General features: G+C 37.7%; 1 protein-coding gene across 9 annotated transcripts in view; it reads left to right on the top strand.

Annotated features, from left to right (window-relative positions):
- The first annotated feature begins 242 nt into the window (after positions 1-242).
- The window catches only part of SEMA6D (semaphorin 6D), a 129640-nt gene continuing 116502 nt past the window's right edge, over positions 243-13380 (top strand). For all 9 annotated transcript variants that reach the window (XM_031055848.1, XM_005419644.2, XM_031055847.1 and 6 more), the window contains exon 1: positions 243-323. The gene's annotated coding sequence lies outside the window, so the exon portion shown is untranslated. The remainder of the gene's footprint in view (positions 324-13380) is intronic.

Raw genomic sequence — 13380 nt, 5'->3', positions numbered from 1 at the left:
TAAAATATGTTGGATTGCTTTCATGAAAGGACGGTTTTTCTACAGAAAGTACCTCTGAGAATCAGTATTCAGGTTCACATTGAAAAGCCAATATGCAGGTGTGTTGCATTCAGAGCTATTGTGGTGGTCTTATCATTAAACCTGCAGTAGGCATTTATAAAATAAGGATTTCATCGGTACTGGCTAAGCGTGATTAAAAATAATCATCTGTCTGATGAATATTTTCCTCTGACTTTTGGCAGGATAACCCATCTGAAGTTGTGCCAGAGTTTACAGGAACACTGATGCCAGCAATTTAAGGATCTTCACATCCAGTCTCAGTGGTAAGTTCTAAAGATGTCATGGAATTTCATGTTAGAATTTTATTCCTATGGAATATTCTATTCCATGTTAGAATATTGCTGGTGTCTGTCAGGTTATATTACAATTGAATCTGTGTGAAAAATGAAGTGCTTCCCCTTGACCAATACAACAACAGAGAGATAATAAGAACATATATTGATCTGTGAGAGATTGAGCTTAGGAGCTCAGAACACAAGTTCTGAGCAATTTTCCTCAGACTAAAATCAAAAGGGCTTTTTTATTGTCCTCTCTACTAATGTAACTGCTCTCAGAAGGTTTGACGTTGTATTTTGGAGAATGTAACCATTGGGCAGATTCCAAAGAGAAAGTAAAATGTGCAAAAAGGAAATCCAGTAGCTTCTTCTTGCTGAAAAACAAGCAATAAGTTGTAAAATTACAAATTATTTTTCTCTTCTAATGCACTCTCTGTTGTAATTAGTCTGATTCATCAAACCTTGAGTCAGATTTTCAAATACTGCTGTGGAGAAATTTGTAGGGAGACATAATCTATCTTCATCTTGAAGCACAGAAATCCTGCTGCAGAGATGGTTTCCCAGGTTTTGTAAGAGAAAGGGAAGAGAGGGTAGTTGCATCCTGCTGTCCTTTTGTGTCGTTTGGAATAGACCTTCTACAGTAGCTGGGTAGAGTGGAATAACTCTTTAACTGGAACTCCTGTTGGTGCCTAAGTGCTCAGCTTCTTCAGGAAGAAATAACTAATTTTAGATTGTATTATTTGTGATTATATTGTTGGTCAAAATTATTCTCCCTGTTATGCCATATACCTCATGGAATGTTTTGGGCCCTGGCAAGGTAGGGGGTGTGGGAAGTCACCCCACTCCATGTGACACTCCTGCACACAGCAGCCACTCAGGGCCACTGCTGGAGGTAGGGCCTGGCCTGGCCAGGTGTGCTCATGCTGCTTTTAGGTCACTGTAATACAGATGTCAAGTACGAGCACTTCCAAGTCCTTACAGTTACAGGCTATTGAAGTATTTATATTTTTTTTTTTTAGTTAGATTACACTGCAAAAGCAAGAACTTTTCTGACATGGAAAAATTCCTCTAGCCATTATCATTAACCAAATACTTCAATAAATACTTCAATAAAATCACTGCTTCAGTTTAAGGATGAATTCAACAACAATAGTATTCCTATTCAGTCATGCTCTATTCATATAAAAAATGAGCATAATGCTGTGTTATCATGAATCCTCAAGACAGATTACATTTCATTATTGCTGGGTGACTTTTATAATGTGGGAATGTGATTCTAATAAAGGACAGTATCTCCCTCAGTGCATACTGTTCTAGCAATGTTCTTTATTAGAAATAAAAGAATACAGCATTCATATCATGTTTCTTGATCACATAACCAGTGTGCAGAACAACAAATTATCAAGGCAGTTTTCTAAGGAAACAATGTGATCCTAAGAACACTATTCTTAACTTTTCAAATTGCTATTTGCCATTGCTAAAATCTATAAGTGCTGTGACTCAGAGAGTTGAAAGTCAATGCTGTTCTGACAGACAGAATTCATGAAAGCCAGAAGTGACTGGACTAAACTACTAGATCTTTTTCCCCTGAAAAAAAGCAAGACAGTAATGACCTAGCAAAGGAAAATAAGAGAGCTGCATTTGTTGTCTCTTAGCTGAGGCAAATGAAAATCCATTAGAAGTCATCTGAATCCCAGCCCTGTGACAAAACTCCCATTCACTTCAGCAAGAGCCACTCGGGTAATGGGCATTTAAGGACTATAACTGGGTTAGATAAAGTCCTTTAGGATCTAGGAGAAAAATTTGGCAGACTAGAAAGACATAGAGGGAGAAAGAAGAATTTGCATATTCATGTTATCAGTAAATACATAGCATATGCCTCAGAAGGAGCAATGACCTTCAGGGCATACAGATGACCAGCTCGCTTGTTGAACTCTTATGGAGTTTAAAAATAGTTCAATATTCTGTGCAGTTAAAGGAAAGTGTGTATATGGATTTCTGTTAAATGAGAAAAAAATAGTGTTCCTTCTTCCTGCCTTTCTTTATTTGACCATCCCTTCACACTTCATTTCGGCCTTTATATGGGTTTTGTGTTCATAGTTTATTATATTTTCTTGAGGCAGGAAAGATTTTCAATCAGAAGTTGATGAATGTCCATATTAAATTGGATCCTTTTTTAATTAAGTTCATCTAAATTTAATTTTGCAATTTTACTTCAGTAAACTCATCTGACTCCAGATGTTGAATGTGATTCACTCACATAATTTTACCTGTAAAAAATTTATGACTTTAGAGAGGCATTTCTGAACACTTTTGAGTGTTTTTAGCATGTGTTTCATGATTGGCTGGTACACATGACCAATTAGCGTCCAAAAATACCACTCTGCACCTAGGCCTTCTTTCAGTAGTGTTACTTTTATTACTTGAATTTTAAACAAACAATCAGCTTTTTAAAAAGCATAACCAATGCATTTTAAATTATAAATGGATATTGAATTCTACAAATATTTCAAAAGTGAAAGAGTAGTCTTCAGAAGCTGCAGAATTCCATGAGAAAAAATGTAAGAATGACTCACTTTGATAAAAGGAAATTCCAAATAATCTGGGAAGGTGGGTTTGGACCCTTTTCTCTCATTACAACTGTAGTGGTAAATTGTGTGGAGCATGTTATTTGGACTTTGTAAGTATGGGAAACATATACTGAAGTGCCTGTTGGTCTTAAAGTTTTAAGATTTACTATTTTTTTAAGATTTACTCATTTCACTAACAAGAGCAAAGGCATTGCAGATTTAACTGTCACTGCATACTTTTCATATTCTGTCATGGCTCCTGGATCAGTGTGAATGGCTCTAATTTTAAGAATTCCCCAGAATCTGCTCCTTAAATCTGGACATTTCTAATAACTTTGTATGTGACACATACAAGACATTGTATCATGAAGGCTCTGCTTCTCATCAAAGAAACAAATACCCCAATGAAACTTTCAGATAATACTAAAAAGAGAATAGTCCAATTGTAAAGAAAAGGATGGTTGTATTCTTTTTTTTTTTCCTTCAAAATGAAATCATTTTCCTTGAGATTTTTTCTGGTGTAAGCTTCTTGATATATTAATTTGAACTATTTATCCATGCAGTCAATATCCATGCAGTTCTGAACATTTGTGTCAGTTCAATGCTCATGGGATGCAAACTGTTGGGGGTGTGATTGGCAATGTGCTGCTCCAGGTTTGTTTGGAGACTTCTTCAGAACAAGTGGAGTTCCCAGAACCAGGCAGCAGCAATGCTAATATGAATCAACTTCTCTAGTTTCTCCTTTCATATTCCTCCAAGCCTCCATAACAGTACTTGGCACTGAGTACAGGATTTGAGGAGGTGTTGTTATTGCTGTGTTAGGGAAGGGAAGGGGTGAGTGACCAGCTGGGAGATGTCAGTGGCAAGTCTGTAGAGCTGTGTCTCTAATGATTTTCCGTAGGAGTAGGGGAAGTCAGTTGCAGGGAGCTTCTCAGTCAGAGCAAGACCATAAACTCTGGAAATTTGGCTCTTCTTTTGTACTTAGATCATGTCTTTCTGGTGAAAAAATGACCTTCTAGTGAAAAATCTCACTTCTGTGAGTGTTAGATTTCAGCATCTTTCTCATAATGCATTTTACTACCTTTATATTAATTCATCTGTGTTTTCTAAAAGGACTTTTCTCCATTCATCAATAGCAGGTGTGATTTGCTCATTTTTCTAGCAAAAGAAAGAAACATAACTATCCTCCATTGGGTGAAGTGCTTCTGAGCTTGAAAGGCTTCATGTGTGAGTCTGGATGGGACCCAAAGAAGGAACCACTTAGAAATTACCAAATGACACATTTTATGTTATTGTTAAATTGTCGAGACTTTCTGTAAATTTGCAGAGATTGTAACCATACAGGGTGTTTGCAAAGACACTACGGAAGGGGATGTTAAACCTCCATGGTCTTAAGAATTCTTAATGACTGCCTGCCAACGCCGCTGAATCCCGCAGGGTAATGAGGGGAATGCCTACCATGTAAATATAAAGGGGGTTATTTAGGAGACCCAGTGAGCTGTGAATTATTGCCTAGGTTGTCACAAAAAAAAAAAGGAAAATGAGTTGTGAAGAGGAAAGAACGTGTACTGAGTTCTGAATAGCTTCGTAAGACTTTTTCTGAGATAGATGGAGGAACTTATATACACTCTGCAAAAAGAGATATCTGTTCTGTCAGATTGCAGATGCATCAGCCACCCAGATTACTGTGAAAAACCCATTAAAGAAACAAAACTGGGTTATTTTTATGCCTGAAAAATGCATGAATCAGAAGAAAATAATATTAGTTCAATAGTTGAATTTAAGGTCTTTGGGGATCTGGTTTCTGGTGAAGTCAGGGAGAATGTTTCCACTGCATTTAGTAGGACCTGGCCTGGACCCTTGGAGATTAAAGAGTTAAGAGCTGGATTGATAGTAGAGGTAGTAGAGACCTTCCAAGCCTGGTTGTATTGTGCATCGTTAGCACAAAATAATTGAAATTATGGATATAAAAATACTTCTAAAAATTTTCCCTTAATGTGCTGAAGCTCATAATCTGTATCCCGAATGGATAGTCTGAAAATCTACACTGTGCACTTGTATAATATTACATATATGCAAATATTTAATTTTTTTAGTGGGAAGAATTTCATCTGAATTTTGAAACTCAGCTTTCTGTTCACTTCAGGCACTTTGTCACAATTGAGGCAAAAACCCCTATGGTAGTGAGCTCTAAACAGGACATTGTATTTACAATATGAAACTCATACAATCTCTGTATTTTTTGTTCCATTATATTGTAACAGGAAGTTAATTGCTCTCAGCATTGTATATGTTTAAATGGAGTCTGTGGGTTTTTAAGTATGGAGACAGAAAGAGCATATGAAATGAAGGAGACTTATGTCAGCTGTGTTAATTTTTTGCAGCTACTTCCTTTAAGCAGTCTGGCTAGGAATAATGTCTTGGTTTTCAAAATTCAAGCATTTTTTATTTTTATTTAATCCCACTTTCAGTAGAATAAATAAAATTTTAGGCAAAAAAAGACTGAATAAAAGGGGTAAGCTAACACCACAGAATGCTAAGGAAAGGGTATTTCTCAAGGAGTTGATCTTTTTCGAGAGAAAGAGGTTTGACATTTTATTGCTGAAAATGAACAGCTGATATTAACAGAAAAAGTAAATGTTTTTTTAATCTACATTTGAAGGTGGAGTAGAATTCTTCAGATCCCTCAATAATTGTTGTTAAGAGCTTTCCCTTCTGAGCTGAGTGGTTCTAAATTAAATTATTTGTTTTTCAATATAAATAAGATTTTCTTATCAGTTAGCTTACATATAATCAACTTAAACACAGTTTTAGAATGAGATGAACCATGTCAGTGTATTTCCCAGGATGAGGAATGAATACCTGATGAACTTCATTCTTCCAAGATAAAATACAATACATTACTTTAACATTTATTCCTGGTGATTCTCTTAAGTAATGGTTATGGTGTGGGTTCTTGTTACATGTTCACCAAATTATATATAAACATACTGACATTCTTATAAGTCCATTAGCAGTGAGATATCCCCAAATATTCTCAAGATTTTTCTAACAGATTTTATCAACAGAACTGTTTGAGAACATCAAAATATAATTTAAGGCGACAAATTGGACCAGCCAGAAAAGAAGATTTGGTTTTGAATCTTATATATTTGAACCATTGCCTTATTTTTCCTAGGTTTCACCTGGCAAAGGTAAATGTGAAGCTGTAGTCTGAAAGTAAACCCAGGCCCCAGGGAGGAGGGAGAGATTTATGGTAGTAGGACAAAGTGAGGTAGTGCAGAGGATTTGGCATTAAGCTGAGTTCCGTTTCCTCCAAATAGACTGTGAGATGACAGCCCAAACTGCAGGAGAGATCTTGGAAGGGTCTGTAGGCAACTGCTTGGGTGCCTTCCATGAAGTGAGGGTTAGTCCTTTCCTGTTAAAAGAAATACAAAATAGGGTGCTTGAAAAAGAGTACAATATAAAGGCAGGTCACTAAGAATCTTACATGACACTGGTGCTTTGTGATTATATGTTACATGTTCAGGTAGGATCACTTCAGAAACAATTCCTCCTTTTTACCAAGGTCTGAGCTAATGGCTCATTGGATTTCCACGTTATGGCATGATGGGATGATACTGTATTCCATAAAACTGGAATCATTCTTCATTCATGAGAATTAATAGTACACAGTACAATCAAATCGTTAATAAGTTCCTTTATTTTCTTACTAAATGTTCATAGTCAAAGTGCAAACAATAAGTAGTAATTTAAAACAAACAAAGAACCCCAAAGAAACAAAAAAAAAAGCCCTCACAAAAACCCTACTGGTCCTTCAATTGTATCTGTTACATGCTAGTGCAGAATTACTAATGAGAACATGTTTAGGTATAAATAAATCTTTTATCCTCATTATTACTCCACTGTGTTCCTACAGTGAAGTCATCCACACAGAGCTGATTATGGGTTGAAAGCCTCAATAGCCTCTTTTATTTATAATAAATATTGCATACTAATGTTAACAATGTCATTGTGCAGTGTCTCAATAGAGGATTATGACTTCATGTAATGTTAGCTTGATGTCTCTCCTCTCCTGTAATGGAGTCAATTTCCCTTACAGAGGAGATGAGAATCACTTATTCACAAATCTTGTAACAAATATTCTATGTACATACTGTGTTAACCCAATATTAAGGTGGCACAATGAAGCTCAAAGACAGGAAACACAGAGTTGAAGTTCAGTGCTTAATCTTATTTTACCCCTGTTGTGTGCACTGATATGCACTTTAAAGTTAAAAGTCTCTACTTCCCCCCAGATATTTGAAATGTGAATTACTAAATTTTTAGGTGTAATTCCACAAATAGGTGTGTGGAATATTCCTAAACTGTGTGTGTCTGAAAATAACAGAATCATAAACCTGATTTTGTGGCACACAGCTCATGCAAAGAGAGGATGAGATCTATTTATATTAATGAGCAAAGAGTAAGGCAATCTTCCATCAGCTACCAGAGACAAACAGCACGTTGGGGAATAGGGACCCATCTCAGGCAGCACTTAGGCACATGCTCAACCTCAATTATGGCATCAACAGGACTTGAGAAAAATCTTAAACACTGTGGAGAAAAAGGAACTTATGCACTGGCATTAAGACTCATATTTATATAATAAAGCAAAAATTTGAGTAAATGATGGCGCAGTCCTTTGATGCATGTGTAGAGATATTGTGTAATATTAACATAATACAATTGGATGCTTAGCTCCTGAATGCCTTCAAAATAATTTATCTGAATGCTCGTGAGGGAAGTTCAGGCTAAGATGAAAAGCATAAATCCACCTAACAGCTAAGAAATAATTCACATTAACTGAGGACATGTGCAGAATGCAGGATTTTATGATAACTAGAGGTCAGAATATTACAGCTCTTGTGAAAATAACAGCTGATATCAGTGCAAGTCTGCAACGTAACATAAACAATAAAATTAAGCAAGAATTAGCCTAAAACAGAATTCAAGTAGAAACAGAATCCTTTTTAGTGGAATAGGATACCTCTGGTAGGAAACAATTTCAAAACCAATTCTATCATCCCAGTTTTTCACATCTGTACAAAAAATAGATGTCACATTGCATAGACCAGTGCAAGTACTGAAAATACAGAGGTATTTCATGCAGAGAAAAGAATGTTTGATATTTGAGAGACTTATTTCTCACTTAAACTAAACTCATGTCTATATTTTCATTAGAATATCACTTCTAACTGCAGTATAATCCTGCCTGGTTTGTCTGGAGATCTTGCAACATGTTGATATTTTTATCTATGTTACAAATAATGTTTTTCGAGAGCCATTATTTCAATTCTTTATTTTAGGAACTGCTGGCTAGATTGTCTTCTTTCTGCCAGTATAAATTTGGAGGTATTCCACCCATGTCAGAAGTCAACTTCACATTTACACCACTGTGTCTATAAAGGATTAAGCATTTACCCTCTGGCCTGTTTTCTAAGTTTAATTGCATGCTCATAATTTTCTCTTAATTTATTTTTTATTTTCATATTAGTGTGTACTAATTAGGAATAATTTTAAACTAGAGAATTGTGTGAATCATGGTGGAATGAACAAGAGGCAATATGAGAGGCAATATGTACGTGATACCCTGTGGCTGGAAGAGATGAGGGCTCGTGTGTGCACAAAGGAAATTGGTTGGGAATTACGTGATATTTTTGTCTGTAGTCAGTGGAGTGACAGGAGCACAGGACTGAAATGAGTGTCAAAGGAGGGGAGCAGTGATCAGATGTAGTTCCAGCTCATTGGCAAGGGAACATTTCAGGGGAGGTGTGCAATGCTTTTGGTGCTCTGGTAGCACAGATGTGTTTACTGGTGGAATTCATTCCCTCTGTGGTGTTAGCTCAGGTAAAAAAATGGACTTTTTAAAATTAACTCCAAACAGACAGGTCCTTGACTTCATGTGGGGCTCTCTGTAGGATCCATGGAGTCCTAAACATTTCTGTTATCTCTGATTCAATTTTTCTTGAGTGGGGACTGTTCAGCTGGTCAGTCAGTCCCAGTGTGTGATCACAGCTCTTTGGGACTCTGCCCTCACTGCAGGAGGGCTCAGGCACAACAGGCTTGGAGCTTTGGCATGGGCTAAATAACCAGGCAAACGAGAGGCTCAGTCATTTTCACAGCATAAAAAAATTCCAGAGGAATTTTCCTTCAAACTTTAGAAATATCTGCTGAATTATGTAACAGCCCAGCACAAAAGCTGCAGGTTTTGAGAATTTTAAAATGAGTGAAAATGGAGATTTTTGCTGAGATCATATTTCCAGTTTATGGGATGCATTTCTAACTGGACTTTCACCTCTTATAACAAACAGGGAAAAGTTTCCTCTGAGTGAGGGAGTTCCCCATTTCTGCAGGTTCCCTCTGGCCATGTTGGTAGACATGCATGGAGGAGCCTTCATGAAAAGGCCCAGAGCTCTGCCAGGATGAAGGATGGCCACTGAAGGATGGTCATTCTCTCCCCTCTCCCACCCAGGAATGATGCTGGGCACACATTACAGCCTCTGCAGTGAGAGCCACACATCAAAGGAGCCCTTGTAAACCAATAATTGACTTCATGTTCAATTATATGCCCAAAAATTGCCTGAAAATTGATGTTCCAAAAAAACAAAACAAAAAACTAGTTCAATTTTTGCTCTCACTAAACTCATTACAAAAATCCCCTGAAAACTGTTTCTTGAATAAATAAGCCTCTACTTACATGAATGAAGGAGCAATATTTAGGTTCCAGTTCGACATGTAGGAGAAATTTGGCAAATCTAATCTTTTCAAATCAATTTGGTATGTGTTATGAGAATAATGCCAGTGGAAAGGTTGCTTTTTAATTTTTTCTTCTTTAAAAATGTAAAGGAGAAAGAAGAAAGTTGGCTTTGATAAACAGAAAAACAGTGCTTTAAATAGCTATAGCAGTGATAAGGCAAAGAGCTTCTAAATAAATGAGGCGTGAAAGGGATTTTTTTTAACTCCAGATGAAAGTTGTGTATTCATCAGAACAGCTTTAAATTTTGTGAAACAGGACAGCAATATATTTTACAGTTTTGAGCAAGGAAGGAGAGTCTTGCCATATTAGAATATGTACAGCATCTCTGCAAAGAAGACAAATATCAATATCTAATACACTTTCACCTTGATTATGGAAAGTCTGTAAGATAGAAGTAATTTTGATTTTGCCAGAATAAAAGGACACTGGAATCTGGAGTTTGATAGAACTGTTCTGTTGGCTGGGAGGTTTGCCTTTCAGTTGTGTTTGATGCGATACTCGATTCATTTTGCCAAAATATTTTATGCCAAGTATTGCTGTTAAATCTTTTATATTGCAGAGATTTTTGTCAACAGACACACGAGAATTGGGTTTTAAGTGGAGTTAATCATTGAATTCAGAGAAGAGAAACACTGGAGGAGTTCTCTTGTACAAACAAACTACCATGCATGCTTTAGCCATTTTCAGAATAGTGTAGGTAAAATATCAAATCTGTCTCTCCCTCTGATCTCTATTCATATATGTCTTGTAAAACCTATTAGAAGAAACAGATAATTAAACTAGAAAAAGCCATGTATTTGCTGCAGCTGCTGGTATATTGAGTCTTTTGAAGTTTGCTTTAAGCAATTCTATCTGAGCACTTCTTTCAGAAGCCTAAGAAATAGCATAGAAATTTCTAAAATATTTGTTTTCTGACTCTTTCAATTCCTTGTAAATACTATATAACATTATAATGAGAGATTAAATGTTAATTCATGTAGCCTTTGAAAAACAAATTTTAAAAAGAAAAAGGATTACCACGGAAAAAAGTAGTGTCCTGCCTTTTTCCCTGTAGCCTCCAGCATGTCCAAAACAGTGACTTTTTAAAATAGTATTTTTAGTTGGTGCTTGTGGTTTCATTTTACGATTTGATTTGCATTGTAAATGTGGGCATCTCTTAAATGGTAAATATATATATTGTATCTCTTCAAAGGTAAATATATATTGCAGAGGTGTGGTTCAGTGTTTTTGTTATTACTGTGCACTCAGTTGTGTGTAATCCCTGAGCACAGATTGGCCTTGTAATGGGAGCTCCTGATGGTTGCAGCCATTTGGCAAGTGATCCCATACTAGAGAGGAGAAGTAAGGGCAAAGCTGCACATGGGTTGTACTGAGTAATGTTTAGCAGATTTTCCTGTGGTATTACTGAAACTCTAGCTTATAATTCTTAAAGCAAGATCTACGCTCCATCACCAAAAGCAGTGAGGTGTGGTAGTCAATTGTGGTTGGGATGTGGGGGAGAAAACCTGTGGCCCAATCCAAGATAAGAAATAGATCATAGCCTGACAGGAGGGCAGCTCTTGCTACCTAATGAAGCTGCAGCTCCTAATGAGCTTGTCCTCCTGAACCATTGAGGATAATGGATCTATGCAATTCTGGAGTGAAATTTCCCCATTTCACAGAGCCCAGGCCCAACTGGGAGGCACTATGACATTTAAGGATGACTGCCATTTTCCATTGCTGACACTTCAGTTAAAATGATTTGTCCTTGTGTTTCTTATTTTCCATAGTAATCACTGCCATAAGTCTGTGTCCAGTGGCATTTGACTGTGAAAGTGACACCCACACCAGGGAATATGTCTGGGAAAGGAGCAGACAACATGGCAACTGTTGCTAAAGTAGCATCATCCCTGGTGGGTCTCTAGCACTCTGCCCCAAACATGCAGCATGGACCAAAAATTCAGCCTGCTCAGGCCCTGCAGCTCACCAGGCCACTGCTGGTGTGGATTTGGAATAAGGTGTTAGGTAGTGGTCATCTTCCTTAGCACCTGTCTGATCAGGAGTGCCAGCTGGATCTCAGGTATCCTGGAGGACCTGGTGGTAGGGTACAACAGCACCTGCTGCTGTTCATTGCCTTTCTTTGGGTGGGCTGATGGCTCCTTGATACAATTGGGCTGGCAGCACAGCACAAAAATCACAGTATGGATGCCACAGGTCTTACAGGAACTGCTCTTTGGATGCTATGTAGGAGTTTTACAGGAACTCTGATCTGGCAGCACCCAAAAATATTCATTTTCTCCAGTACACCAAAACCTGGCAGAGCCTGCACCTGCCAGCCCACCATGCAGCACAGAGGAAGGTCAGGCAAGGAGCAATCCCAGTAAAACGTTGTTTAAGAAATTTCTGTGCCACTTGTGCAGTTCCCTGGATATGACAGAAAAGACTTAACAGTGACTCTTGCAAAAAAAGATACAATTCCATTTCATGTTATTTTAAGGAAGATAGATGATGAGACTACCTTAAACTTTTGGAGTGTCTATAAAAGAGTATAAATAACAGCTCTCTGATCTGTTTTAAGCCTTTTAAAATTTGTATTCATCATACAGATTTCTGTAACAAACAACAACAAAAAAAATCCTTCCAGCAGAGAAACTTCTGTTGCAAGTACTCAAAAATAGATCCGTGCACTGAAATTTCCAAATTAGAAATTTTATGTCCATCACACTTTTTTTTTTCTCTCAGAGGAAATAATTAGACTCTGTGCTAACCTGTAAGGGCAGGCATGGTGTGGGAAGGTGGCTCTTCCAATGCCGTGGGTGACTCCAGGAGATGGAGCTGAAGAGCAGCAGGATGAAGGAAAACACCGTGACTCATCAGCCCACCCACAGACAGGAGCGGTGCCTTGCGTGAGCCCTGGGGCTTTAGTTTAAATTTAAAGTGTTTCTTCTGAGGCAGCTACCCGTGGAACCCCGTATGCTAGATATCTTTATTGTGCGCAGAACCACTGCCTGTGTGGCCCATGGTAAAGAGCAGAACCTGTGTATTTTTAAAATAAAGGAGAAACATAGTCCAGTTTATTACGCAGTCCAACTAGCAGCTGTTTTGGGGACAGTACAAGGACAGACATAAGGAGGATGATGTTGAAAATATGGTCAGGTTTACCCAGGGACACTTTTTTCCCAGGAATATGATGTGGTCTTCAAACACTTGCTTTAGTCCAGCTGCAGAGAATCCTGGGGTACAAAGACTTCACGTAGCCAAGGCTGCTTCATCTGTCGCTCGTGGGGAAGGAGACACTTGTGAATGTAAATCCCTGGATTCAAGTCTTGAGAAGCCTAAACAATCCAGGAGTGACTAGGTCTTGCAGCCTTGTAAGTTCCCAGAAATCAAGGCTTGAGTCTATCACCAAGAGCTCTTACTGTTATTTTCATTTTTGCCTGTGTCATAACATCCAGATGTCCAGCAGATACAGTAGTGCCGTGCTGGCATTGATAGGTAAGGAATCTTTTTCTGAATAGAAGTGGAAACAGCTGCTCTGTAATGGTTCTGAGTTACCTTGAAACATGAGCAGAGAAAGTGCAATGTGTCTCTTGCCTAGAAAGTCCCTCTGAGGCTTTAAGTTTCAATCAAAAGGTTTTACTCTCCAAAAATTACTCCTCACTTAAAAAGAGAAAGGATGCCCTTTGCTGCTTTTGCC

The sequence above is a fragment of the Geospiza fortis genome, unplaced genomic scaffold (genome assembly GCF_000277835.1).
Source record: "Geospiza fortis unplaced genomic scaffold, GeoFor_1.0 scaffold171, whole genome shotgun sequence".
In the NCBI taxonomy this organism is placed as follows: Eukaryota; Metazoa; Chordata; class Aves; order Passeriformes; family Thraupidae; genus Geospiza; species Geospiza fortis.
Note: the sequence above shows the minus strand (reverse complement) of the source record. Positions and strands in the feature narration are given on the sequence as shown.